This window comes from Pristiophorus japonicus, chromosome 1, assembly GCF_044704955.1.
Source record: "Pristiophorus japonicus isolate sPriJap1 chromosome 1, sPriJap1.hap1, whole genome shotgun sequence".
Taxonomy (NCBI): Eukaryota; Metazoa; Chordata; class Chondrichthyes; family Pristiophoridae; genus Pristiophorus; species Pristiophorus japonicus.
Genome location: NC_091977.1, coordinates 11,540,922 through 11,550,423, shown reverse-complemented (window position 1 = coordinate 11,550,423; position 9,502 = coordinate 11,540,922).

Genomic DNA, 9,502 nt, shown 5'->3' with positions numbered 1-9,502 from the left:
TCTCCTCCTGAAGACGCTGCTTACCAGCAGAAAGGGCTAACCAGGCCCAGAATATTCATTCTTGGGATTTGGGTGGCGAGGCTGGCATTTATTGCCCATCCCTAGCCACCGAGAGAATGTTTGATACAACCGAGGGACTTGCTGGGCTACTTCAGAGGGCAATTAAGAGTCAACCACGTTGGATGTGGGACTGGAGTCACGTATAGGGCCAGACCGGGGCAAGGACGGCAGGTTTCTTCCCGAAAGGGACATCAATGAACCAGTTGGGTTTTGACGACAATCTGACAGCTTTAGATGCACGTTTACTGGTGCCAGCTATTTATTTCCAGACAGTTGGGTAATACCTCATTATTGTGGCTTTACCAAGGTTCCTCAACATACTGAAACACCAAAAACTCTCAGACGCTCTCAATCTTTACCCGTCAGTTTTTTTTAAAGTGTATTTTAACTGAAAGGTGTTGTTTAAAATTCATAATCAGGACATGGACGTTGCTGGCAAGACGGGTATTTATTGCCCATTCCTTGTTGCCCCTGAGAAGGTGCTGCTGAGTTATCTTAGAACCTTACAGCACAGGAGGCCACCGTTTGGCTCATCATGCCCGTCTTAAAGTACATGTCCAAATGTTCCTGTGGAATCTGATTCCATCACCCTTTTAGGCAGTGCGTTCCCAATCTTAACAGCTCTCTGTTGGAAAAGGATTTCTCCTCATTAACCCTCTAGTTCTTTTGCCAATGATTTTAAATCTGTGACCTCTGGTTACTGACCCACTGGCAAGAGAAAAAAAAAATCTCCCTCCTTGCTCTATCAAAAACCCCCTTCTAGTTTTGAATACCTTCTAATAGGTCTCCTCTTAACCTTCTCTGCTCTAGGGAGAACAATCCCTGCTTCTCCAATCTCTCCACATAACCGGTCCCTCTTCCCTGGTACCCTGATAAATCTGCTCTGCACCCTCTCCAAGGCTTTGACATCCTTCCTAAAGTGCAGTGGCCAGAATTGGACACTCTTCCAGGTGAGGCCTGACCAGTGATTTGTAGCGGTTTAGCACGACTTCCTTGTTTTTGTATTCAGTGCCCCAAATTTACAAAGCCAAGTGTCCCATACACTTTCTTCTTCATCTTATCTGCTCACCCTGTCACCTTCAAAGATTTTGTGAATTTCCTCAGGACCCCTCTGCTCTTGCGCCTTCCTCAAAATAGAGCCAGATTATACGGCCTCTCCATGTTGTTCCTCCCAAAGTGCATCACTTATCTGCTTCAAATAGTATCTGCCATGTGTCTGCCCATTTCACCAGTCTGTATGTCCTCCTGAAGTCTGTTACTAGTCTCATTGCCAAGTGACGTACCATCTGCAAACTTTGAAATTGTATTCCCTATACCCACGTCCATCATCATCATCATCATAGGCAGTCCCTCGAAGCGAGGATGACCTGCTTCCACGCCAAAAAAGGATGAGTTCACAGGTGTTTCAATGAAGAACCTAATATTCCAGGTCCTGAACGACATAGTGTAGGAGAGAAGATGCCTGTGTGTGGATTTTTTTAAATGTGTGGTGGCCATTGCACACCAGCCACTACATGGCCTTGACAGAACTAGGTCTTAGTCCAGGGGCAAGGATTAACCAAGACGACTGGAGGCCTGCTCTGCTGCATGGGCCTAATGCGCACACATATCGCAGTGTGGGCTGGCCTGCAGTGTCCCTGGGCCCTCCCCTCTTCTGGGCCTCGAACTCGCGCCTTTCCTGGGCCCTGATCACGTCCCTCTACAATCTCTCACTGCTCCTTCGCCCCGACCTCGCCGCTCCTGCTGTACCTGCCTATGCTCCAATCACTGACCTGGACCTTGATGACATCCCTCTTCGCTGCCGTCGCCCTCCTGCACCAGCTCGCGCTGTACCTTGCAATGGTACGCTGCCCATGGCCGCCACTCGCCGCTCCTTTTATGGCCCCGACCTGCCGCTGATGGTCTCTTGCAGGTTAGGCTGCCACACCACAACTGTACACAAACCAGCTCATTTATATATAACAATTATATATTCCGAGGGATTGCCTACGACGATGATGCTATAACAAGAAAAGTAATGGTCCAATACTGACCCCTGGGGGGCCCCACTGTATACTTCTCTCCAGTCAGAAAAACATCTGTTCATCACTACTCTCTGCCACCTGTTCCTTAGCCAATTACGTACCCAAGTAATCACCATCCCTTCAATACCATGTGCTTTTATTTTCCGTCTGACCGTTTTGTGGTTCTTTATCAAATGCCCTTTGAAAGTCCATATATACATGACCTTCATCAACCCTCTATTATTTCATCAAAGAACTCAATCAGATTAGTCAGAAATAATTTCCTTTAACAAATCCATGTTGCTGTCCCTTACTAACCCAGTCTTCTCCAAGTGAGAATTGATTTTGTTTTTGACAATGGTCGCTAGTAGTTTTCCCACCACTGACATTCGACTGACTGGCCTGTAGTTGATCGGGTTTATCCCACTCCCTTTTTTTCCAACAGAGGTATAAAATTTGGAGTAACTATTTGTACTAAGTCTCCCAACGCATGCACAGAGGCGAAAGTTAGGACAAATATCACCGACTCTGCCCCCAGCGCAATTCCCACTAACCCTTTACTGCGCATGCGTTCAACACCACGTTGCCTCCGATCCATCCAGCAGCAGCCCCGAGGCCCGAGCAAACAAACGCATCGTCCGAGCCTCTGAGCCCCCCACAGCATCGCAAGCGTTTGCTTGGATGTTGGGGGCAGGGAGATAAGAGTGGAGCGGCAGGGAGAGAGATGAGCATGGGGAGAGAAGAAAAAGAGAGAGCGAGAGAGAGAGCTTGGGGTGGGGGGAGAGAAGAGTGAGCGAATTTGGGAGTGTGGTTAGGAAGAGAGCTGGGGGGGGTGGGGTGGGGAGGGAAGAGAGCTTGGGGGGGGAAGAGAGAGAGAGAGCTTGGGGGGGGGTGTGGGGAAGAGAGAGAGAGCACTTGGGTGGGAAAGAGAGAGAGAGCACTTGGGTGGGGGGGGGGGAGAGAGAGAGCGCTTGGGTGGGAAAGAGAGAGAGAGCACTTGGGTGGGGGGGGGGAGAGAGAGAGCGCTTGGGTGGGGTGGGGGGGGGGGAAGAGAGAGAGAGAGCGCTTGGGTGGGGGGGAGGGGGGGAAGAGAGAGCGCGCTTGGGTGGGGGGGGAAAGAGCGCGCTTGGGGCTGGGTAAGAGACAGAGCGCTTGGGGGAGAAAAGAGAGCTGGGGGGGGGGGAAAGGGAGAAGAGCAGAGAGCACGAGCTTGCGAGGGGGGTGGAGAGCGTGAGCTTTGGGTGTGGGAGGGGGGAAAAAAGAGAGTGAGCGAGCTTGGGAGGAGGGGAAAGAGAGCTGGGGTGGGGCAGAGAGCTGGGGTGGGGGGGGGGCAGAGAGCTGGGGTGGGGGGGGGCAGAGAGCTGGGGTGGGTGGGGGGAGAATATATGAGGGGAGTGAGAGAACGCAGAAGATGAATCATGTTGTTCCAACCCCCTGGTGTGTGCAACCTCGGTGTGTGTGTGTGTTACAAGGGACATGGTTGGGGTGGCTGAAATCCAGAAGTCACAACACTGTCACTATTCACTTCATACCCAATAAACCTGTTAACAGTCTGTGACCCACACACAATGTCCCATCTATGGGGTGGGGATAAGGTCTTGTATTGTGGGAGGCAGCACATGTGCTGGGGTAAGGGTCTTCAGCTGGCAGAGGGATGCACTTATGCTGGGGTAATGGATTTTGGCTGGAACTTGGTGGCTTTTGGGGAGATCTATGGCTTCTGAAGTCAAAATGGATCGAATTACAAATTGGAAAGTCAGAACTTGGGCTGAGCGGTTCCAGTTACATATTCTAGAGGAACTTCAGGGTGTGGCTTATCGTCCACGGGGACCAATTAGCAATAGGTCATGCGAAAATGAAGAGCCAATCAGAGAAACGGCTGCTTTTCAGTTAGTACAAATAAATGCAGCCTATAAAATTTACCATGCTTCAGTCCTCTGGCATCACTCCCATAGCCAAGGAGATTCATTTTGAACTGTGCATTGAAGGTACTCCCACACAAGCTTTCAACCACATATCCGCAACATAAGGCCACCTATTTCCACCTTCATAACATCGCCCATCTCCACCCTTACCTCAGCTCATCTGCTGCTGAAGCCGTCATCCATGTCTTTATTACCTCTAGACTTGACTATTCCAATGCACTCCTGGCTGGCCTCCCACATTCTACCCTACGTAAACTAGAGGTGATCCAAAACTCGGCTGCCTGTGTCCTAACTCGCACCAAGTTCCGCTAACCCTAACCCTGTGCTCGCTGACCGACATTGGCTCCCGGTTAAGCAACGCCTCGATTTCAAAATTCTCATCCTTATTTTCAAATCCCTCCATAGCCTCTGCCCTCTCCATCTCTGTAATCTTCTCCAGCCCCACGCCGCAACCCCCCCCCCCTCGATTTGCCAGCGCTCCTCAAATTCTGCCGTCTTGAGCAGCCCTGATTATAATCGCTCCACCACTGGTAACCGTGCCTTCTGTTGCCTAGGCCCTAAGCTCTGGAACTCCCTGCCTAAACCTCTCCACCTCTCCAAGATGCTTCTTAAAACCTACCTCTTTGACCAAGCTTTTGGTCACCTGCCCTAATTTCTCATGCGGCTCGTTGTTAAATTTGTCTCATAATACCCTTGTGAAGTGCCTTGGGACATTTCAGTACGTTAAACATAGAAAATAGGTGCAGGAGTAGGCCATTCGGCCCTTCTAGCCTGCACCGCCATTCAATGAGTTCATGGCTGAACATGCAACTTCAGTACCCCATTCCTGCTTTCTCACCATACCCCTTGATTCCCCTAGTAGTAAGGACTTCATCTAACTCCTTTTTGAATATATTTAGTGAATTGGCCTCAACAACTTTCTGTGGTAGAGAATTCCACAGGTTCACCACTCTCTGGGTGAAGAAATTCCTCCTCATCTCGGTCCTAAATGGCTTCCCCCTTATCCTTAGACTGTGTCCACTGGTTCCGGACTTCCCCAACTTTGGGAAAATTTTTCCTGCATCTAACCTGTCTAACCCCGTCAGAATTTTAAATGTTTCTATGAGGTCCCCTCTCATTCTTCTGAACTCCAGTGAATACAAGCCCAGTTGATCCAGTCGTTCTTGATAGGTCAGTCCTGCCATCCCGGGAATCAGTCTGGTGAACCTTCGCTGCACTCCCTCAATAGCAAGAATGTCCTTCCTCAGGTTAGGAGACCAAAACTGTACACAATACTCCAGGCGTGGCCTCACCACAGCCCTGTACAATTGTAGCAACACCTCCCTGCCCCTGTACTCAAATCCCCTCGCTATGAAGGCCAACATGCCATTTGCTTTCTTAACCGCCTGCTGTACCTGCATGCCAACCTTCAATGACTGATGTACCATGACACCCAGGTCTCGCTGCACCTCCCCTTTTCCTAATCTGTCACCATTCAGATAATAGTCTGTCTCTCTGTTTTTACCACCAAAGTGGATAACCTCACATTTATCCACATTATACTTCATCTGCCATGCATTTGCCCACTCACCTAACCTATCCAAGTCGCTCTGCAGCCTCATAGCATCCTCCTCGCAGCTCACACTGCCACCTAACTTAGTGTCATCCGCAAATTTGGAGATACGACATTTAATCCCCTCGTCTAAATCATTAATGTACAGTGTAAACAGCTGGGGCCCCAGCACAGAACCTTGCGGTACCCCACTAGTCACTGCCTGCCATTCTGAAAAGTCCCCATTTACTCCTACTCTTTGCTTCCTGTCTGACAACCAGTTCTCAATCCATGTCAGCACACTACCCCCAATCCCATGTGCTTTAACTTTGCACATTAATCTCTTGTGTGGGACCTTGTCGAAAGCCTTCTGAAAGTCCAAATATACCACATCAACTGGTTCTCCCTTGTCCACTCTGCTGGAAACATCCTCAAAAAATTCCAGAAGATTTGTCAAGCATAATTTCCCTTTCACAAATCCATGCTGACTTGGACCTATCATATTATCTCTTTCCAAATGCACTGCTATGACATCCTTAATAATTGATTCCATCATTTTACCCACTACCGATGTCAGGCTGACCGGTCTATAATTCCCTGTTTTATCTCTTCCTCCTTTTTTAAAAAGTGGGGTTACATTGGCTACCCTCCACTCCATAGGAACTGATCCAGAGTCAATGGAATGTTGGAAAATGACTGTCAATGCATCCACTATTTCCAAGGCCACCTCCTTAAGTACTCTGGGATGCAGTCCATCAGGCCCTGGGGATTTATCGGCCTTCAATCCCATCAATTTCCCCAACACAATTTCCCGACTAATAAGGATTTCCCTCAGTTCCTCCTCCTTACTAGACCCTCTGACCCCTTTTATATCCGGAAGGTTGTTTGTGTCCTCCTCAGTGAATACCGAACCAAAGTACTTGTTCAATTGGTCCGTCATTTCTTTGTTCCCCGTTATGACTTCCCCTGATTCTGACTGCAGGGGACCTACGTTTGTCTTTACTAACCTTTTTCTCTTTACATATCTATAGAAACTTTTGCAATCCTTCTTCATGTTCCCTGCAAGCTTCTTCTCATACTCCATTTTCCCTGCCCTAATCAAACCCTTTGTCCTCCTCTGCTGAGTTCTAAATTTCTCCCAGTCCCCGGGTTCGCTGCTATTTCTGGCCAATTTGTATGCCACTTCCTTGGCTTTAATGCTATCCCTGATTTCGCTTGATAGCCACGGTTGAGCCACCTTCCCTTTTTTATTTTTATGCCAGACAGGAATGTACAATTGTTGTAGTTCATTCATGCGGTCTCTAAATGTTTGCCATTGCCCATCCACAGTCAACCCCTTTAGTATCATTCGCCAATCTATCCTAGCCAATTCACTCCTCATACCTTCAAAGTTAGCCTTCTTTAAGTTCTGGACCATGGTCTCTGAATTAACTGTTTCATTCTCCATCCTAATGCAGAATTCCACCATAATTATGGTCACTCTTCCCCAAGGGGCCTCGCACAACGAGATTGCTAATTAATCCTCTCTCATTACACAACACCCAGTCTAAGATGGTCTCCCCCCTAGTTGGTTCCTCGACATATTGGTCTAAAAAACCATCCCTTATGCACTCCAGGAAATCCTCCTCCACCGTATTGCTTCCAGTTTGGTTAACCCAATCTATGTGCATATTAAAGTCACCCATTATAACTGCTGCACCTTTATTGCACGCACCCCTAATTCCATGTTTGATGCCCTCCCCAACATCACTACTACTGTTTGGAGGTCTGTACACAACTCCCACTAACGTTTTTTGCCCTTTGGTATTCTGCAGCTCTACCCAGATAGATTCCACATCATCCAAGCTAATGTCCTTCCGAACTATTGCCTTAATTTGCTCCTTAAACAGCAATGCTACCCGATCTCATTTTTCTTTTATTCTATCTTTCCTGAATGTTGAATACCCCTGGATGTTGAGTTCCCAGCCCTGATCATCCTGGAGCCAAGTCTACGTAATCCCAATCACATCATATTTGTTAACATCTATTTGCACAGTTAATTCATCCACCTTATTGTGGATACTTCTTGCATTAAGACACAAAGCCTTCAGGCTTGTTTTTTTAACACCCTTTGTCCTTTTAGAATTTTGCTGTACAGTGGCCCTTTTTGTTCTTTGCCTTGGGTTTCTCTGCCCTCCACTTTTCCTCATCTCCTTTCTGTCTTTTGCTTTTGCCTCCTTTTTGTTTCCCTCTGTTTCCCTGCATTGGTTCCCATCCCCCTGCCATATTAGTTTAAATCCTCCCCAACAGCACTAGCAAACACTCCCCCCTTGGACATTGGTTCCGGTCCTGCCCAGGTGCAGACCGTCCGGTTTGTACTGGTCCCACTATATAAAGGCGCTATATAAATAAAAGTTGTTGTTGGGTAGGGGAGTTCCAGGATTTTGACCCAATGACGAAGAAGGATATATCCTTACTGACATATGTTTAAATGGGTGCTGGCCATCCTCCACGTGTGTCTCCCCACTGCCCTCTCCTTGTGTACAAGCCTGGCCATCGAGGCTGATCTTTCCTTGGCCCAATGCCCACACCACAGCACCTTCCCTCAAGAGTCCGCGGTCAGAGGCCTGGCTGAGTTTTGTTCTGGTCCATAACCCACGAGACACTGGAACCACACACATGCCACCCATCCCTCACCGACCTGTGATCAGCTAGGAAATGGCTGCTCAGTACGGCTCAGTCGCTAAACTCACCGATCGAAGTAAAGTGGCAACAAAATTCTATTTTCTCCCCCACAATTTCCTCCCCTGTTTTGCACATGAACCCTCCCCCTGGGGCAGCTTTTCCACTATAGGGGGCATCACTCAGCATGACCCTTGACCTCATCCGACATCCGCAGATACAGCTCCCTTCCAGGAGAGGCCACTGGATCACCATGAGATGCAGGAACCTTGGGACCACTCTTTTCTGGAGAGTGTTTGAACCATTTCCATCTCGCTGCCCCCATTATTTATAGGAGCTGGAGCTGATTTATTTATTACCCGGTTCTTTACCCCTCAAATAATCTATTTTAAGACATGGGATGCATTTTTTGTATGAATATTGAACCCGTTGGCTCCCATTAGTCACACAACACAACCTACACACACACGCACAGACAGGAAACTTAATAAAGGAACAAAACTCGAAGCTTGGTCCTAGCTGTGTTTATTTCTCCTTACGATGCGTGCCAGGTCTGTTATGATCTGTACCTGATCAGCAAGAGAAGGGGAAGAACAGGAGGGATAAAGTGGACAATTGCGTTAGGCTGATGACTTGTCCCCACAATGTGCCTGATTGCCTCTCCTACACTGCAAAGCCTCACCGTAAGAACTACTTTCATGATGATCTCTCTCCCTCATGATTTAAATTTTTTTTTTTAAAAGATAGATCTGTGAAGATCCGGCATGGAATAGATCGCCAACATCAAAAGCAAATTCAAAATGGGGCAATAGGCACAAGCAAATTCATTGAAACAGACACGATTCTGAGGGGGATTGACAAGAGTAAAGATTGTTTTCCCCTGGCTGGAGCGTCTGGATCTAGGGGGCATCATCTCAGGGTAAGGGCTCGGCCATTTAGAATCATAGAAATTTATAGCACGGAAGGAGGCCATTCAGCCCATCGTGTCCACACCATCCGTCAAAGAGCCACCCAGCCTAATCTCACTGTCCAGCTCTTGGTCCTTAGCCCTGTAGGTTACGGCACTTCAAGTGCACATCCAAGTACTTTTTAAACGCGGTGAGGGTTTCTGCCACTACCACTCTTTCAGGCAGTGAGTTCCAGACCCCTCCCACCCTCTGGGTGAAAAGGTTTATCTTCAAATCCCTTCTAAACCTCCTGCCCATTACTCGCAGGCTCGAATGGCCTACTCCTGCACCTATTTTTGATGTTTCTATGTTTAAAGACTGTTTAGGACTGAGATGAGGAGGAATTTCTTCATTGAGAGGGTTGTGCACCTTTGG